This window comes from Protopterus annectens, chromosome 1.part0, assembly GCF_019279795.1.
Source record: "Protopterus annectens isolate FY-2018-M chromosome 1.part0, PAN1.0, whole genome shotgun sequence".
Taxonomy (NCBI): domain Eukaryota; kingdom Metazoa; phylum Chordata; order Ceratodontiformes; family Protopteridae; genus Protopterus; species Protopterus annectens.
This window is the reverse complement of record NC_056725.1, coordinates 782,841,710-782,863,170: the sequence shown is the minus strand read 5'-3', so window position 1 is coordinate 782,863,170 and position 21,461 is coordinate 782,841,710.

Here is a 21,461-nt window from a genome sequence, read left to right as displayed (position 1 = left end):
AAAGAAAGCACTATACTGATTAGCTTTTAATATATTACAAAGATGACCTTTTGGCATGCAGGCCAGGGTTTTATGTGCAACCTGACCCTCTTTGGTGGCAGCAACCTGTTGTACATCAGATGTGCTTATAAAAAGAAATGTGCATCATACCTTCTTTGTTAGGATGTTCCCACTATTGCATCAACTGCACATGCAAACATTTGCTGTATATTATTACTATCCTGCTATATTACCAGCTGAGATACAGATGGAATAGATCAGGCCAGCATCAGCATCCATGTTCTTGCTGGGAATAAATCCATTTTAACCCCTCCACCCAGTAATTCAAGGAAGTCTTCTATATCTATAAATTGGATTGACCCTGGCAGACATACCTGTGGCAGAGCTCTCCCTTAAAATCCTGTCTGCCTTCTGCTTGGCACATTGGAGCATGTTATCAAGTGACAGAGGACCTAGGTCCTTGTGTGTTTGTACCCATCCACCACATTTATGACCCTCAGAACAGATTGTCTCAACCAGTTTCATAATAATTGCTCTATATCACCTCTAACTATCATTGGAAGGCTGTATACATTGCATGCCTGTACAAGAACCTTGTTTTTACCATAATATTTGTGTTTGATACACATATTTGCAGATGTTACAATTTGCGCATCTCTTCATGCCTTTCTTATTATATTTTGGCTCACTTTCTAGTTATAAGACTATGAAAATTTCTAGTATGTACATAAGAAGACACAATATTATTAAGCAGAATCGTATTCAGTGTCACATCAAATGCAATGCTTTTCCAGTTTCTTAATACTATATCCACTAAAAAACAAAAAACTCTGGAAGAGTGCTGTTAAGTATCCAAAGATTTAATAAAATAATAGCATAAAAAACACACAAACTTCAGAGAGATTAGCGCTTTCGGGTGTTAACCCTTCATCAGATGGAAAACAAATGTTACAAAGCACCATTTAAAGTAGAACACAACCAATGAGCAACTAATTAAAATCAATAAAAAACCCGCCTATTTTTTAAGGTGGGTTTTATGGGGACAACATCATTTAGCCCTGGATTCCTGTGTGCCATAAATTCTACAATCTTTCTAGACTCAATTAGTTCTGTGTACTGTTTAATATCCACCCGCCTCTTATTGAGCCTTACATTTACTATGGCCCTAAAGGCAAAACAATGTGTAGGATATTCATTAACATGCCTAAAAAGAGCATTGTGTGTATCTTTGTTTCTAATGCTAGATAAATGCTGCAGTATTCTTACTTTAAACATACTGTTAGTCTTGCCCACGTAAAAACATGGGCAAGACTTGCAGTTAGCTAAATACACTATATCTTTGGTTCTGCAAGTGGCTCTGGCCTTTAACATAAATGTTTTGTTGGTGACAGGATGCACAAAGGAAGTATCTTGAAGGATATAAGGGCAGGCCTTGCATCTGCCACAGGGCTTGCTACCTACAGACAAAGCAGGGGTGATAGGTATACTGGTGTATTCCCCACACAAAATGTCTTTTAGATTCTTGTTTTTCCTATATCCAAAAACTGGGGCCGGACCAACAATAGTATTGATTTTGTCATCACTAGTAAGGATGTTCCAATTATTCTTTATGATCCCACTAATTTCTTTTATGTTACTACTGTATGTAAACATAACCTTAGGTCTATTATCATATGTTTTTTCATATGTTTTTTCTTCTGAGGATACATCCAATTCCCTACCGGGCCGATGCAACCAGGGCTTATATTTATGCCCCCTTTTTTCTTTATTCTTCTCTATGACATCTTTGACCATAGCTTCTTTATATCCCCTGTCAACAAACAACCCCTTCAAGCTTCCCAATTCATTATTAAAACAAGTATCATCCGTACAATTCCTAGATACCCTAGCTAGCTGTCCTTGCACTATGTTAGGAAAAGTATAACACGGATGCATACTGTCAAAAGTTAAAAATGTATTCTTCCAACATCCCTTTCTATGTAAACTAGTGGAAAAAACATAGATAGTTTGTTCTATCGTGACATCCAAAAAATCTATTTTTGTGTAGGATGTTTCTACCGTGAATTTGAAAAAATCAGTAGTAGAATGTAGAAAATTAATAAAAAATTCTAAGGAGGTGATATCACCCTTCCACAAAATAAAAACATCGTCCACGAAACGTTTATAAAGTCCAATATATGGCTCCCATTCTCTGTTGTTGAGAATGTATACATTTCCCCAATAGGAAAGTACCAAATTTGCATAGGTATTCACACAGGGTGTGCCCATGGCTACACCCTGTGCCTGCCTATACACCTGATCTAAGCCCAAGAACACATTGTTCTCCAAAACTAACTTCAGTATAGTTGTAATCTGATGGACATGATGATCTGTAACTCCATTTTCTTTCAGTAATGTACTAATAGCCATAATACCATAGTCATTGTTGATGACAGTAAAGAGGCTCTGTACATCAAGTGTAACCATGAGATGACATGAACCAGAAGAGGCCCTATCTATCCCTCCAAGTGCCTTCAAAAAATTTCCTGTATCTGTCAGTATGTTCTCCATTTTGTTGACATAGGGCCTAAGTGTGGTCTCTAACCAAATGGAGGCATTCTCTGTGACCCATTTCCTACCTGATACAATAGGTCGTACGGGGGGGTCTATCCAGGATTTGTGTATCTTGGGTAGACCTTTGAAGAGCGGTGTAACCACACCTTCCACTCTGAGGAAATTGTACAGTTCTTCACTAATAATCATATCATTCAAAAGTTTTTCCAAAGTCTTATACACTTTATCTATTAGGAGTTTTACCATTAATGGATTCATTAAAACATAGGTATGTGAGTCAGATAGTAACTGAGTCAACTTATTATGATAGAACGTAGTGTCCATCACGACTATGGCACCTCCTTTGTCAGCCATTTTAATGGTAATATCTCTATTGTCACATAAATTATGAAGGGCTTGTCTCTGTAATGTAGTTAAATTATGATACTTCTGAATATAACCACTGTGAAAATATTCCATGAGATCTCGTTCACAGGCATTAATAAATAGTTGTAAAGAAGGTGTAAGTGGAGGAACAAACGTGCTGGGCTGTCTAAGTGTAGACTTACAGTTGACAACATTGCCAAACATATTCTTAAGTGCCACTCCCCTACAGAAAAGCTTAAGATCCATTACAATCTCCTGATAATTACTGTTCCTACTTGGAACAAAGGATAAACCCTTATTCAACACAAACAATTCTTCAGTGTTCAAATTATACGTTGACAAATTAAAAACAATGTTGTCACTATTGTTATTACCACTAGCAGTCATTCTAATGTTCTCCGCTTCTTGTGCGGGTCTCTGCCCTCTCTCAAAGAGTGCTTCCATGCCCCTGGCTTCTTCTTCACAGGTACTGGTAGTACTTCCAAAAAATGTCGTTCAGCCGAAAAAGTCTTAGGTCGTGCCCGTAGGTGTGCTTCACTCACTGTTGTAGTCGCAGTTGAATTCGCTGCCAAAGGTATAGCCAACGGTGTGGCGCAATCTGCTTTTAGGGAAACTGAAGGTGTATTCGTATCCCCAACATCAGAGGGTTGAACAGTTGCTGCCATATTTTCTGAGACGTGTATTACGTCAACCACAGGTGCCCAAACAAAAATATTTCCTTTGGAGAAATCTGTATAGTCTCTAGAAATATTTTTGTTTGGGCTAGACCCAGAGGAGATATGCCCAATAGAAATGTTTCCGCTAACAAACATTTGTCCAAAGTCTCTGCTACAGCCTCCTGTACTTCTGTTAATTCCCATGGCACCACGGAGCACCTAGAATCAGTGAGCTTGACCTGTTTGCGTAATCCTGCAGAGGAACTACATGGTAAGGTGGCGCCTGTGGTTGACGTAATACATGTCTCAGAAAATATGGCAGCAACTGTCAACTGCGACTACAACAGTGAGTGAAGCACGCCTAGGGGCACGACCTAAGACTTTTTCGGCTGAACGACATTTTTTGGAAGTACTACCATTACCTGTGAAGAAAAAGCCAGGGGCGTGGAAGCGCTCTTTGAGCGAGGGCAGAGACCCGCGCAAGAAGCGGAGGACATTAGAATGACTGCTAGTGGTAATAACAATAGTGACAACATTGTTTTTAATTTGTCAACGTATAATTTGAACACTGAAGAATTGTTTGTGTTGAATAAGGGTTTATCCTTTGTTCCAAGTAGGAACAGTAATTATCAGGAGATTGTAATGGATCTTATGCTTTTCTGTAGGGGAGTGGCACTTAAGAATATGTTTATCAATGTTGTCAACTGTAAGTCTACACTTAGACAGCCCAGCATGTTTGTTCCTCCACTTACACCTTCTTTACAACTATTTATTAATGCCTGTGAACAAGATCTCATGGAATATTTTCACAGTGGTTATACTCAGAAGTATCATAATTTAACTACATTACAGAGACAAGCCCTTCATAATTTATGTGACAATAGAGATATTACCATTAAAATGGCTGACAAAGGAGGTGCCATAGTCGTGATGGACACTACGTTCTATCATAATAAGTTGACTCAGTTACTATCTGACTCACATACCTATGTTTTAATGAATCCATTAATGGTAAAACTCCTAATAGATAAAGTGTATAAGACTTTGGAAAAACTTTTGAATGATATGATTATTAGTGAAGAACTGTACAATTTCCTCAGAGTGGAAGGTGTGGTTACACCGCTCTTCAAAGGTCTACCCAAGATACACAAATCCTTGATAGACCCTCCCATACGACCTATTGTATCAGGTAGGAAATGGGTCACAGAGAATGCCTCCATTTGGTTAGAGACCACACTTAGGCCCTATGTCAACAAAATGGAGAACATACTGACAGATGCAGGAAATTTTTGAAGGCACTTGGAGGGATAGATAGGGCCTCTTATGGTTCATGTTATCTCATGGTTACACTTGATGTACAGAGCCTCTTTACTGTCATCAACAATGACAATGGTATTATGACTATTAGTACATTACTGAAAGAAAATGGAGTTACAGATCATTATGTCCATCAGATTACAACTATACTGAAGTTAGTTTTGGAGAACAATGTGTTCTTGGGCTTAGATCAGGTGTATAGGCAGGCACAGGGTGTAGCCATGGGCACACCCTGTGTGAATACCTATGCAAATTTGGTACTTTCCTATTGAGAAAATGTATACATTCTCAACAACAGAGAATGGGAGCCATATATTGGACTTTATAAACGTTTCGTGGACGATGTTTTTATTTTGTGGAAGGGTGATATCACCCCCTTAGAACTTTTTATTAATTTTCTACATTCTACTACTGATTATTTCAAATTCACGGAAGAAACATCCTACACAAAAATAGATTTTTTGAATGTCACAATAGAACAAACTATCTATGGTTTTTCCACTAGTTTACATAGAAAGGGATGTTGGAAGAATACATTTTTAACTTTTGACAGTATGCATCCGCGTTATACTTTTCCTAACATAGTGCAAGGACAGCTAGCTAGGGTATCTAGGAATTGTACGGATGATACTTGTTTTAATAATGAATTGGAAAGCTTGAAGGGGTTGTTTGTTGACAGGGGATATAAAGAAGCTATGGTCAAAGATGTCATAGAGAAGAATAAAGAAAAAAAGGGGGCATAAATTTAAGCCCTGGTTGCATCGGCCCGGTAGGGAATTGGATGTATCCTCAGAAGAAAAAACATATGAAAAAACATATGATAATAGACCTAAGGTTATGTTTACATACAGTAGTAACATAAAAGAAATTAGTGGGATCATAAAGAATAATTGGAACATCCTTACTAATGACAAAATCAATACTATTGTTGGTCCGGTCCCAGTTTTTGGATATAGGAAAAACAAGAGTCTAAAAGACATTTTGTGTGGGGAATACACCAGTATACCTATCACCCCTGCTTTGTATGTAGGTAGCAAGCCCTGTGGCAGATGCAAGGCCTGCCCTTATATCCTTCAAGATACTTCCTTTGTGCATCCTGTCACCAACAAAACATTTATGTTAAAGGCCAGAGCCACTTGCAGAACCAAAGATATAGTGTATTTAGCTAACTGCAAGTCTTGCCCATGTTTTTACATGGGCAAGACTAACAGTATGTTTAAAGTAAGAATACTGCAGCATTTATCTAGCATTAGAAACAAAGATACACACAATGCTCTTTTTAGGCATGTTAATGAATATCCTACACATTGTTTTGCTTTTAGGGCCATAGTAAATGTAAGGCTCAATAAGAGGGGAGGGGATATTAAACAGTACACAGAACTAATTGAGTCTAGAAAGATTGTAGAATTTATGGCACACAGAAATCCAGGGCTAAATGATGTTGTCCCCATAAAACCCACCTTAAAAAATAGGCGGGTTTTTTATTGATTTTAATTAGTTGTTCATTGGTTGTGTTCTACTTTAATTGGTGCTTTGTAACATTTGTTTTCCATCTGATGAAGGGTTAACACCCGAAAGCGCTAATCTCTCTGAAGTTTGTGTGTTTTTTATGCTATTATTTTATTAAACCTTTGGATACTTAACAGCACTCTTCCAGAGTTTTTTGTTTTTTATGGTTCTCCAATTGTTGTTCCCTGGTTGGGTTATCAGCATCAAGCATTCGTTTTGGATATATCCACTAAAAGTTTTGAAAATTTACTAAATGTGGTAGAAAAATAAATTATGGCCGCGGTAGTGCAGCGGTTAGCGTTGTTGCCTCACAGCAAGAGGTTCTCCCATTCGATTCTTGGCTGGAGCGCCTTCTGTGTGGAGTCTGCATGTCCTCCACATGGTCAAGTGATGTATAAAGACATGCAGGTAGGTGTGTGAATGGGTGTGCCTTCTTTGAAGGTTGGGCATTGGGCTGGTAACTCGGCACAGTAAAAATCCACTGCCAATCATTAGCGGACCGGAGTTCCGCTGTGGTGATCCCTAACCAGGAAATGCTGAAAGTGGTAGAAAAATAAATTATATTTAGCATTAACCATGGCTTTCTGAAAGGTTGTAATTCTCAGTGATTTAGCATAAAATCAAAAATGTTATGAGGAACAGGATAAAAGTATGAGAGAAAATCAGGGTCATTCTTCAAAATCATGGATAGCTGAGAGGTATGCCCCAGACTGTTAAATGAGTATAATTTGTATACTTGTCCCCCTTTAAATCAGCCAGAAGTTCTCAGGTTGTGGTCTGTGTCCCACTTATGCAACCCTCAAAAATAGACTTAATTCTGATACCAAGTAATGTTGCATATCTTCTGCCGTTTTGCACTTTCCCTAAATCTCTTCCTATAAGCTTAAGGGTTTAATTTAAATGCTCTTCTTAAAATAGGTTGCACTTTGGCCTGAAGAGTATATTCTACATGAGTTAAAAAAATTAATTCACTATTCTTGGTCTACAAAGTCCTTGGAACATAACCTTTCAAGAGCTGAGACAGAAGTATGAAATGTCTTCATTCTGTTTATAATTAAGAAATAATTTAGGAATGACCTCTGCATTCCAGGTATGGTTTTCAGTCATGAAACTCGCATATTTCTGATGGATAAGCACATTTTCTTCTCATGTTTATGCCATCTCTTTTTGCCTCTACGTTTCTGTCTCATTCTCTCTCTCTCTCACTCCATATCAATTTCATTCACTATGGTCAATTTATGCATTCCTTTCTTTTTGCATTCTAAGGTTTCAGCCTCCCTCCTCTCCCATGCTTGCCAAACCTCAAGCAGTGCTGCCTCAGCCTCTAACATGGGAGCTGGCAGCAGAGGTGTTACCAAAAATCCAAAGAAACAAGAACAGCACATAGGTAAATCAGGCAGGATACAAAATGCAAAACAGTAGTAAAAAAATCCAAAACCTGGAAATGTTGAGGTAAAATGCAGCATTTATCCCAAACAGGAAAAGAATCACAAAGCTTTCGGGGTCAACCCTTCATCCAGCAGAGGTGCGACCTCCGGTGTTGACAAGGGTGCCACTGTTGTTACCAGGTTACTACAGAACTGGTCTTGCAAGGCCTGTAAAGATAATGCTCTTTTTCATAATGTTTTACAGAGGCAGATTACTAGTCTTGGAAGCTGAACTAAGAGAAGGGATGTGCATGACAACAGATCCAGTTTTACTGCTACCTCCTATGGGCCTGAAGCTACATTGTGCTCAAGAGTCTTGACCTGGACTTCTCTGCCACTCCATTATGGGCTGCAGTTCAGTCCCAAAGAAATCCAACACAGTTTATGTAAAGTTATCCACTGGTGGTGAGCAATGGGGAATACCTAAACCATGTAACCATACCTCTCAACCTCTTATCTCAAGAAATCTGCATCAATCCTAAAAGAATGGGTGAACAAAGGATCAAAAATAGGGACACGTTTTAAATATTGTTCTTATAAAGGTAGAAAGTTTCTAGAATAACAAGTTTCATTTTCTGAAGGATATAAAGTCTGAAAAGCAAAGATGCGTCATTATTTAGTGACTTCATCCTCTGTGGTTTGCAAGAAAACCACAAATTTTATGTGGAACAGTACAAGACTGTGAGGCAAAATATGGACATTCAACAAAAATCTGGACAATTGAGAAGTATGCATATAATTTTAACTTTGAAAGTGCATGTACTTCAGAAAAAAATGCCTGTGGTCTTCAGAGTTACTTAAGCAACATGTTTAGGTTAAAGACATGGTGGTTATCATAATTAAGTGAAAACCCCATACTGTACTTCAGATCAATGACTAACATATTGATAGAAGAATATGACTCCCAGACTGTTAATCACTCAGTGTTAAGGTATGAGAGCACTTTTGGGGAGAGGAGTTAAAGATCACTTGACACTTTTTTTTCTGAAACTTTGCTTTTAATTGAAAGTTCATATAAACACTCTTCTCTTGAAAAGGAAAGATTCTCTTTTCATGAGTTACTGAAGTAAAATATTAGTTTTAATGTACATGCATTTTATAACTACATCATTGGGAGGGTGGTGCTAATCAGGCTTAATTATAATACCAGCACAAATATAATGTAATTAGATAATTGCCAACCCATTAGATTTACAATTTGGTAATCAGAGTTTTTTTTCACCAAGCTGTTAATTTAACAGGTTTACAATCACCTAATTGCTTTACACATGCCAGAATTACAATTAACCCTAATTATCACCTATTCTCCCACTGCTGTAATTATAGACTGCCTGTGTACATTATAATTAACGCGGGACAGTGAGAGTTATATTAATAACACTTCCACATTTGGGTTTTTGTCTTTAAATCTGTGTTTTACACTATTGTTAGAAAAGGAAGCTTTTTTAACAGAAGTGAGCTGCATTAGAATACTCTTGTTGAAAAACAAAAGTAAAAAAAAAAAAAAAAAAACATAACATGTGTTCATTAGCTTTAATAAGAAGCACACTTCCTCCGGTTTTGTCCAGTTTAACTATAAGAAAATTAGAGGTTCTACCAGAATGAAAGGCCTCAGTCCCAGTTCAGCCTTCTTTTCTCTCTTCCAGTCCACATATATACAAGGGACAGCCCATAAAGTTAAAATGGTTTGACTTGCATGAACTACAAGTGATCCAAATTATGAGTGACTCATCCCTCCTGGTGATACTGAATGGTGATTTTCTCTTTCATAAACTCTTTAACAGCAGTCCTGAATGGGTTTATGGTCAGTCAGTAGGAATAGCTTTACATAACTGAAACAAACAGTGAGAACACAAACACGACTTAATGGCGTAGGCAAAAAATAAAAGCTTTTATTAACAGAATAAGTCCTTTCACATCTTGTCAAGATGCTTCATCAGAGTCATGTTACAAAAATCAAACCAAATCCATTTAAACCTTACATGCATTGTAAATCTACCAATCAATAAAGAGAGTAAATTAATGAGTCAAATAACTTAATGAGTCAAATAATTTTAACCCTATGTTACCCTCTTAGCACCTCTATCTATTGAAATACATCTATAAATAGAATAGACCAAAAAAAAGCTAAAGCTATCTTTAAAGCTAGCTATCAAGGCAGAATTGCAGCAGACACTAAAAACAACCACAAAGCCTTCTACAGTTATATCAATAATCTCCATGGCAATACCCAGATTTGCTCTGAGTTACAGTACAATGGTGCCTCCTATACTGAGCCAACAGATATTGCCAGCATACTGACTGATAGAGTCAGTGCCAACTTTACCCCCCCAAAGGACCAATCACAATAACGGAGGAATGCCAGGCACCCAACATTACTACAGCACAGGTTAAAGCTGCATTGTCCAAGGCCAAGAATACAGCTTCCATGGGACCTGACAATATCTGGCTGTGTTCTACATGAACTACAAAGTGAATTGGAACCAGACCTGTGTGCCCTGTTCAATCACAGCCTCACCTCAGGTCTTGCCCCTACAGAATGACGCACTGCTACAGTCATCCCTCTCCATAAAAGGGGAGTGACTATAGACCCTTGGAATTATCGCCCCATTAGCCTGATGAGTCTGATATGTAAGGTTATGGAGCGCATCATCATCATGGACCTAATTAACAAGGATATAGGGACTCTCCAAACTCTGGATCCCATGCAATTTGGTTTTGTGAAGGGTAGATCATGCCTGCTCAACCCGGTTATCTTCTTTGAGTCAGTCACCAGAGCTGTGGATGAGGGAAAGGCAGTTCATACAGCCTACCTTGATCTGGCCAAGGCCTTTGATACCATTCCCCACTCACTAATTATTGATAGACTCACCAAACTAGGCATCAACTCCTATATCACTAGGTGGGATGCAAATTGGCACAGAGATAGAACCCTCAGTGTGAAAGTAGCAGACTGTAAGTCAGACTGCCGACCGGTCACAAGTGGGACCACAGGGATTGGTCCTGGGTCCTCTCCTGTTTGGCATCTACTTTTTAGAAGTCCAGGCCAACATGGAGGGACTCTGGTTGACCAGGTTCACTGACAATTGCAAGCAGGGAGCCATTATTAACTCCCCAAGTGATGTAGACATCCTACAGAAAGACCTCACTGAGTCCAACGACTCATGTGGAAAGCATGGCCTTAAGCTTAATGCCAAAAATGCATTGTCATTCCCTTTGGGAAAAACTCAGTTCCCACTAATTACCATATTGATGGTAGCCCACTGAGCACTGAAGGCATTATAAGAGATCTGGGGACACAGGTTGACAGCAACCTTTCCTTCAGCCACCACATTGCCACTGTGGTCAGAAAGTCCTTCTATGTGGCACATCTCATTACCAAGGGTTTTGCATCCGGAATAAAGAGGTCATCATCTCTCTCTACTCTTCTCTCATTAGACCAATCATCGAGTATAATGCCCCATTTGGCATGTACCTCACTAAACACCTGCAACAGCTGGAAAGGCCACAAAACTACCTAACAAAGAGGATCCTAGGCCTTAAACACATGCCCTACATGGACAGACTCAAAAAAAACTCCAGCTTTTCTGTCTCATATCATCTATTAAGAGGTGATCTCTGTTTGACTTACATAGCCATGTCTGACCCAGATCTGTTAGAAATGTTACACCTAAAGAAATCCCAATCCCTCCACACCACATGCTCCAAGGACCTCAACCTCATTTCCATAATCAACAGAACATGCTGGAGGGACAGGTTCATAACCCAGAAACTGCCCATGCTCTGGAATAGACTTCCCATACATGTCAAGCAGAGCATCTCATTGGCCCTTTTCAAGAGAAATCTTGATGAGTGGATGGGAAATATATAGTTCACCCTGGGGATAACTCCAGTGGCTCTACTTGATAGATGCACCGGAATCTAATGGCGGCGTGATGCCAGGGCACTTCTATGGGCTAGGCTTGTAAAGGTTCCAGGGCCGTTGGCCTAGTACACACCTATGAACCTATGACCAAAATATGCAATTCAAAAACAAGATATACTTCATTATCAACTCAAATAAATTATCCAAAAACATCATGAAAAACAAATATACCATAAGAATCATACACATGTATGAAGCTACCTAACTTAAATACATATTTATATTTTGTTCAGTGCTCTATCTGCTAAAAAAGGTTTGATGGAAACCCTTTCATTCAAACCAAAATTTTTGTCTGCTTGTAAGCATATTATCCATTTAGGCTCTATTTTTTTCAGTCATATTCTTGATGTTCCCTAACCTAGGGCTCCTATGAACTAATTCTAAAACTAGGAATCTAAATTAATGCACTGTCCCCTGCTGGACTGGGAGAGTCCAAATGGGTCAGAAACACATGTCTGGCTATACCATTGGTGTCATCTTCTTTATTGATGGCGTAAATGTGTTCTCTAAATGGATAATACACTTACAAGCAGACAAAAATTTTGGTTTCAACGATAAAATTTCCATCAAACATTTTTTAGCAGATAGAGCACTGAACAAAATATAAATATGTATTTAAGTTAGGTAGCTTCATACATGTGTATGATTCTTATGGTATATTTGTTTTTTCATGATGTTTAATAATTCATTTGAGTTGATAATGAAGTATGTCTTGTTTTTGATTTATAGATGCATTTCAATAGATATGGGTGCTAAGAGGGTAGCATAGGGTTAAAATTATTTGACTCATTAAGTTATTTGACTCTTTAATGTACTCTCTTTATTGATTGGTAGATTTACAATGCATGTAAGGTTTAAATGGATTTGGTTTGATTTTTGTAACATGAATCTGATGAAGCATCTTGACCAGACGTGAAAGCACTTATTCTGTTAATAAAAGCTTTTATTTTTTTGCCTACACCATTAAGTCGTGTTTGTGTTCTCCCTGTTAGTTTCAGTTACATTTCATTATTTTCATGTGTGACACTTTATCCTTGGGATTTTTGTTTGATTTCTAATAGCTTTACATACTTCATGTGTTCCATACTCAGCTCAGAATGGTTGCATATGCAACAGTTAGACCAATATTAATTTCAGTACCCATAAGCAATGTAGTAAGCATGCTAGGTATTGTTATCAGCTGGGATCCTTTAGGTAATGACTTTTTTTCCAAAGCTTCTAGTGCATTTCCTTATCAGACACTGAAGATCTAAGTGCCACAGGATGACAGGAACTTAAGCAGAAGGAAGCCGTGTTGGGCACATCGACTCCCTCAACCTTTCTACTTTCAAATATGGTTTGGAAATTGACCCCAAGCTACTTATCACTTCAAATGACCTGCAAAAGTGTTCCACTTGTTGCTACAATATATTGAGAAACATGCCTGAGATACTTAGGGCACATTAGCCTAAAATTAGTCTAAAATATGAAGAGATGTTGTTATCCTTTTCACTGCCACCTTAGTCTGAAAGGATAAAAACAGAGTGCTAGAACCCCAAAAGGTACTGATCTCATTAAGTAGTCCTTATACTTCTTGTATCTATCCTCAGCCTGGGTTACGTATTCAAAACCCAGGTATGTTAGTTCACTGGAGATTTTAAAAGGAATGCTAGCTGTGAGGAGACATTTTGTTAAATGTCAAAAATCTCATTTATTTATTTGTTGGCATTTGATTACCAGGGAAGACCAGTTGGGTAGAAACCCATTTTCAGTGGAGGCCTGAGGAGAAAAGCTCCAAATTATTACAAATCATTTTAAGAACAATAATTTTTCAATCTTTAAAAATAAAAGAAAAACATTTACAGTTTAAATAATTTAACAGATTAGACATAATATAAAAACATTCAGTACAAGGTATATGGCAATCATTTAATATTTAGAGAAATTTTAGACAGTTTGCAGAGAAATTAAAGGTAAGTTAGTGTAATACAAATAGGAATTGCAATATGAAGTGAGGGGAAGCCAGGCTTATGGTATATTTAGAGAGAAAGTCAGAGAAGAGAATTAGATAGCAGTAAGGAAGTAAGTGAAGAAGGGAGAGTAAGGAGGTATAAGGAATAAAAAAGTACTTGTTCACATTTAGGGATATAGGTTATCCTGGTTTTCAACAAGAACAGAGCCAGATTTTAGCTAGGAAGTCTTTCAGAATGGTTTTGAAAGATAGGAGGGAGGGTATATACATCATGGATACAGGTAAGGAGTTCTAGGCCTTAGCAACCTTGTAAGAGTATAGACAATGTCCAGCAGATTTGCTAGGTGTATAGACAGACAGGAGTTTTTGGTCACTGGATTGCAGTGACCGATGGGGAACATAATTGTGCTGAATGATTTTTAGTGCTGGACAGGCAAATGGACACTGGATAGTTTTATAGGTGGTAAGAAGTTGTATATATGTTAGTTGATGTGGCAGTTCTAACCAATTTAGGCTTTTCAGTGCTATATGGTGGTGAGTTCTGAAAGTTAGACTACCCAAAAGCAAAGTTTCAGAATATATTTGATCAACATTCTGAAATATTTGACATACAGCAGCATTTTTTGAGACTAACTTAACTAGGACCATTCCTGTTATTACTATTTCTTAATCCAACATTATATGCAATGATTACATGACTAGCAGAAAAAGTGAGGGGAAGACAAGCATGAATGATGCATTTCCTTATCCAAAAGCAGAGATAACTAAAAAGAAAACTAAAAGATGCTGTAGCTTAAGGGTTGCAATAAAGGGGAAGAACCCATCTGTGGAACTAAAACCAAATGTAAACTGCCCAGAAATATCTGGAGGTGTTTCCAGGATAAAGAATCAAATGCCTTGTTGAAAGTCTGGAATAATGGATCTGGATACCTTAAGAGACCCCCCCCCCCCACCTTCATCCAAAGCATTTGGGAGAAGTTATTTATTTTTATTTGACATTTGTTTACTAGAAAAAGTCTGACTGGTACTGTTATTGTCATTTTTCCTCTCTTTCCTGAAATTGGCAAACTTATTCAGATGATAAATTATTGACTGCAAGTCAGTGGACAGGGTTATAGTCAAAATTTTCAGGGCCTGATAAATTGAGAAACGTGGGCTAAAAGTTTTCAGCTTTTAGCAGATGCTTACCCAGTTCTAAAAGGGGTCAAATATCTACCTGCAGTTTGTACAGGCCAATACTCAGTCCATCATACCAAGGAGGCTAATGTGATGTTAGCTCACTGATGGTAGTGATTACATATTGTCTTGAAATCTTGCTCTCCTGCTTGTGTTCTGCATTCATGGGCATCTGAGATTGACCTTCATATAATCCTTCAGTGGGCACCTCAGTAGTTGCATAGGGCTGTGCTCTGTTGAGGCTTTTCTTTCATAATTACCATCAGTAATCTCACATCCTTCCCTTAATGTTTAATTTAGGCAGCAATAGTGAACTAGAAGCAGTGTGAGTCAAGGTTAGAAACTGCATATGTATGAGCCCTTTCACTGAAACCTTTCTTGTTATAACATCAATAGATAACACACTCCATTTCTTTGTACCCTGAATGCACCCCTCCCATTTGCTTTGGATGCTGATGGTCATAATCATTCATTGGTAGAAGAACAGTTAACAGGTTATGTTTAAATCCTAGAATCAGTGATGCCTCTTGCTATCAGTGAAGGGGTTATAAAACAAAGATGTATAAAAACACATATTTTTTTAAGATTGAAGAAATTTTACCTGGTGTGTAGAAAAATAAAAAAAGTTACGTTTCCTGTAGTACTGCATGTAGCCTGCTTGCCTGTCCTGCATTGATACTTTAGTATTGAAACTGCTGGACCTGCCCCCACTGACAGGTCCCTGCTTACAGCCAGATCTTATTACCAGCATAAGAAGTCCCATCAAAGACATTATCCATCATATTTTATCGTACTCAGCTTATAAACAAACATACCAAGAAGAACAGAGGGATCTATTTATTTATTTATTGATATTTGGTGACTGGGAGAGTCCAAATGGGTCAGAAACCCATTTTTAGTGGAGGCCCAGGGAGAAAAGCTCCACAGTACAAATCTTGGACATTTAGAGTTTAAGCAATATCAGTATCAATATGTAGCAAACATCTTTGAACACAGATAAAAGTACAATATTGTCAATAAAAGTATACAACCTAAACATTTGTGCCATCAAGAAAAGTGAAACTTTTAACAGTTTTAATAACATAGAAATGATATTGGTTGATACAAACAGTTTAGAGAGATAGCTTGAATACTGAACTATGAAATAAGTTTTGGAAATACAAAGTTTTGACTTAGAAGTAATAGTGATAAATGCTTAGTTTGAGAAAGTCAAGCATTAGTAGTAAATGATGTTTGGGGGTGGAAGAGGAGTATAGAGGTGAAGGAGAGATAGCAGAAAAGGTTGCTTTAAGCTGTATTGAGGGAAGATTATATTGTGGGAAAGGAGAGGTTAATTGGTCAGTATAATGGCTAGTGATGGGAGAAGTTTGTGGCAAGTATGAGTGTGGGAATTAAACAGGATAAAGTGAGAAGAAAGTTTAGGGTAAAGGGGATTCAAGATATAATGGAACTCAAAGTATAATGAAGGGTAGAATACTGATTGTAGGTTTAGACAATACAAGATAGGTAGGGGGCTTAACTGTAGTTATTAATATAAGAAGGCAGAGAGGTAAGGGAAAAGGGGATCTGGGTATTAATTGAAATTGGTATGTTTATGCTTAAGAGCACAAACAGACCTCAGTGTTTAGATAATAGTTTTTCAAAGTCGATTTGAAGGTCTTGAGGGATTCAATGGCACAGATGATTGCTTAGCTATGGCGGGAAGTAGATGCTTTGCTTGTCTCTTTTTGTAAGTTTGTGCACTCGTAAGAGTAGTTTGTTAGTGGAACGAATAGTTCTGGGTAGGGTGTAGGGCAACAGGATAGATTTCAGGGCAGGGCAGCTGTCTGGCTTATAGATGATTTTATAAGCCATAGAGAGATAAGCCATAGAGAGTTGCACTAGAGTCAGGTAATAAGGGAATTCTAGCTGGTTTTGTTTTTTAGTACATTACAATAATGAGTACAGTAAGGTACCCCAGATGCAAATTTGAATTCTGTGGTAGCATGTTTGTAGTTTGTTCTTTAGAGTTGTTTGAAGATTAGTAAGAATGGGTGCCCCATATAGGAAGGTAGGAAGTAGGAGGGTGTTAGCAAGGGTTATTTTAGTGGGAACATCCATGTATTGTTTATGTCTGTAAAGTATGCTTAGTTTGATATGAGTTTTTTTTTTATTATGTCAGATGTATGTGGTTTGACGGTGAACTTGTTATCTATGTTTATACCTAGTAGTTTTGCTTGGGTTACTATTTCAATTTAAGTTTTGTTTTGCGAATAAAGTATGAAATCATCTATGAATGTCTTAGGAGAAAACAACAGAAGCTTAGTTTTATTTGGTAAGTGATAGTTGTGCATCATTTAACCAGGTTTCTATTGAAGTGAAAGCAGTTTGTGTAGTTAAAGAGGTGACTGGGATTATTGGAAGAGGAGATAATAGTGGCATCATTGGCATATTGGATGATTGTGCTTTTGGGGGAGGCAGTATGAAGTTTGTTGATGAATATATTAAAAAGCAGGGGTCCAGGAACAGATCCTTGGGAGACTCCTGTACTATTTATTAGGAATTTGGATATTCTAGTTTGCCATTTGACACATTATTGCCTCTTGGTTAAGTAGCTGAAAAAACATTTATGAGTACTATGGGAGCAGCCTAGTGTGAAAAGTTGTAATAATAGTTTAGAATGAGACACTGTATCAAAGGCTTTAGAAAGGCCTAGTAGTACTACAGATGTAAATTAGCCCTGATAACTCTGTGGAGGTACTATGTGCAGGTCGAAAACCTTGTTGGCTTGGTGTGAGGAGGTTGTTGTCTAACAGGAATTGCATTAGTTGTGTGTATACATTTTTCTAATAGCTTAGATAAGGAGGGGTATAGATAGGCCGATAGATTGATAATTCCTTTTTTTTTCCCTCTGTTATGTAATGGAATGATGATCAATTTTTTCCAGTGTTTGAGGACATAGGATTCAGTAATAGACCTATTTGTCAGAATACTAACAGGATGTGGCATTGCATCAGCAGCAAGTTTTACATATTCTGATGGGAGATTGTCTGCAGACAAGGAACATGGCTTTAGTTTAGAAAGTAGTTTATGTTCTAGAGAGGTAGATACAGCTTGTAGAGAAAAGTATTTTTTGTGGTAAAAGAGGTTGAGCTGGGATGGCTATCTAGGGGGTCTGAGATGGGTGCTTTTTCTATATGTTTAGAATTATTACTAGGTGAGGAGAAGGTTGTACGTTTTAGAATACTATCTATGAAGTGGGAATTAAACATATCAGCTATTTAAGATGATTCTTTATCTGGCACTGTTGAAGGGTTTTGAGATGTGCCTGGAGAAAGAAGTCTTGATATAGATTTCCAGAATCTTCTAGGGTTGTTAGATTGGCAGTGTAGTTGTTGTGAAAAATATATATATATTTTTTTATCAGCGATAACTATTTTTTTTCCTGATTTCAGAGTTGCTTGAATTTTAGTTGATTGACTTCATTTCTGGTTCTTTGCCATTCTTTCCGGGTACAATCTCTAGCTAATAATGTTTGTTTAGTGGATTTTGTGAGTCAGGATGTATGGTTAGTTTTAGTCCTTTTACTTCATAGATGAACTAAGTATTAAGAGTATCAAGGAAAGTTTTGTTGAAGTGGTTTACAGCATCATCTGGGGGAGAATTTTGAGTGGGGACCAGTTTATGGTATTATTGAAGAGCTGATGGCTGAATTTGGTTACATTTCTGGAAGTTTTAAAGTTGTGCGTTTTTGGCATACATGGAGGAGTTCTATAGGTATAAGGTGGTGAATGGTCACTTAGGGTATTTTGTAGAATGTCACAGTCTGAATATTTGAGTGGCTCATTAACTAGGATCCAGTCAAGAGTTGCAGCTAATTGATTTTTGCTATTAACTCTTGTAGGAGAGGTTATAAGCTGCGTAAAGCCTTTGAGGTAAATATGCTCTGTTGGAAGAATAGTGGTCATATTATGCCAGTTAGTGTTTGTGTCACCCATTATAATAGTTTAATTGGAGACGTTATTGGAAGTCTTGGGCAGAAAGTCTTTGACAGTTGGGATATTCTGGCCAGGACGTATATAAATTGTTCCAATGCAAATTTGATTAGCGTTATTTATGTGTATGGATGCTAGGATTATTTCAGCATTAGCAAAAGTTGGGACAGATTTGGAGAGGGGGTAACTAATATGCTGGAGTGGTAAATTAATGCAACCCCTCCTCCTTTTTTATTGGTTCTATTTTTTTCTCAGAATGTTGTATCCTGGAAGGACAATTTCAGAGTCATGAATATGTGGTTTGAGTCGTCTCAGTGACTGCAACTATATCTGGGGAATGGAATGTTAGCCATGCATGAAAGTCTGAGATAAGGAGACGTATAGGCATAACAGTTAAGGTGTTTACCTTACAGACACAAGCTGCAACTGGTTTGCAAGTAATGTATCCATAAAAAGTGACAGACATTATACAGTGAAGACAGTGGAATTAACCCTGCAAACAGCAATACAATTTTAGCTAAAATTATGACCGGACAGAAAATTCACATAAGCAGTAAGTCAGGATCCAGTAACCAGAATACTTGATGTCATTGATTGTCATAGTGATAATGTCAGGGATTAGAAATCTTCAACTTATTGCCACAAATTAAAACAACATATGGAACAACATTGGCACTGGCATAGAGTTTTCAGTGTGTATAGTATTCATATTCTTTTCTACATTCTTGCTTGTAGTTGTGTGGTGTGCCAATGGTACCTTAGTGCCTTCTGAAACATACAAATGTACTGGGAATGACATATAATGATGACATGTGTCATGTCATGTATGACATATAATGATGATGTGTCATGTCATGTGTGACATATAAATAGAAATGACATGTGTCATACCATGTGGTACTGGGGCATGACATGATGACATGTGTCATGCCATGTATGACATATAATGATGATGTGTCATACCGTGTGGTACTGGGGCATGACATATGATGACATGTGTTATGCCATGTGGTATTGGGTCATGACATATGATGACATGTGTCATGCCATGTGGTATTGGGGCATGACATATAATAATGACATGTGTCAAGCCATGTGGTACTGGGGCATGACATATAATGATGACGTGTCATGCCACCTGTTGCTGCATAATTACTGTAGTAGCTCTCATGACTCCTTGTGATGCTGAACTAGTCTGTATTCCCACATTATTTTAGGAGAGTTATGCATACACAACTATGTACATGTAACCCCCCCCCACCACCACAAGGTCAAGGTTAAATGCAATTAATATATATATATATATATATATATATATATATATATATATATATATATATGTATATATATAAAAGTTTTTATTTTAGAATACTCTGACAACCAGCAGAAATTTGGGAGGTGGGAGGAGACCAGAGGACAGAAAGAAAGCCCTTACAGGCACCGTAAAGATCATGTAAGGTCCACACAAAATAAACAGAGGTCATAATTACAAAGACATGTATCTGGAGCGTTTCTCCCCAGGCCTCCTTTGAAAATTTGCTCGTTCCAAGTCGGGCTTTCCCGGTAAACAAATGTTAAATAAATAAATAAATGACATAAATGATTCAGTTCTGGAACCTTATTAAACACATAGTTATAGCAGGAAAAAATCTGCAGCATCTTGACATTTTGCCTTTAACTGAGTAATAAAAGATAGAAGGAAATTGATCAACAGACCTGGCACTAGAGATATTAGCAAAGGAGAGATGGGTGTGATGTTCTGATGCTGATTCTGCCATCCTGGAGAAGGGGTTTTATAAGTCTCACCAGATTAATTAGCCTGAGACAGGTTCAAGTTCTGTCCACCAACCATGAACTAGATAAATCATGTATTAAAGAATACATGTATAAGAATTTATTTGTGGTTATGTGTACTATTAATCCTATAGTTCGTGATTACTGGATAGGAAGTATTATTTGCTTCTGTGTAGAGAAGCTTGTTTGAGTAATATAGCAATATGATATTTGATTATGATTAAATAATCTGTGATAGGCTCCAGTTGCCCCTCCCCCAACAATCCTGAATTGATTATAGTGCATACTGGAGAATGAGTGAATGATTTCAGAGCATTGTCTTGCAGGGATTATTTATTTATTTATCCGAAATTTTTAACTAGGGTAGATCACTGATCACAATTGACCAACTTTAGCCACAAGGCATAAGAAAATAGTGAAGTATAGTTATAAAATATATAAAGTATAAGATTAAAATAACAAAAGAAGAAAACAAAACATATGCATAATTTACACTATATAATTTATTAGGAGAAAATAAGTATTTAGTAGGATTTCTTTAACTAAACTAATTTAGTTTTGTGGTAGTAAAACTAGGATTTAAGCTTCTCTGCCAGACTATGGGCCAGATTCATGAAAGCCTCCACTAACTGTGCATGATCTGTATTCAAGAACATCCCTACCACATTTTTATGCTTTCTAGTCACTCATAAAGATTGCACTAACTATACACACAGTCTACACTTTGTTGTAACCTTTATGAATCCCCCTTGGTATTTAAGGCTGCAGGAGAAAGAAGGTGTGAGTTGTGCTTGTGTTGTCTATTCACAGAGA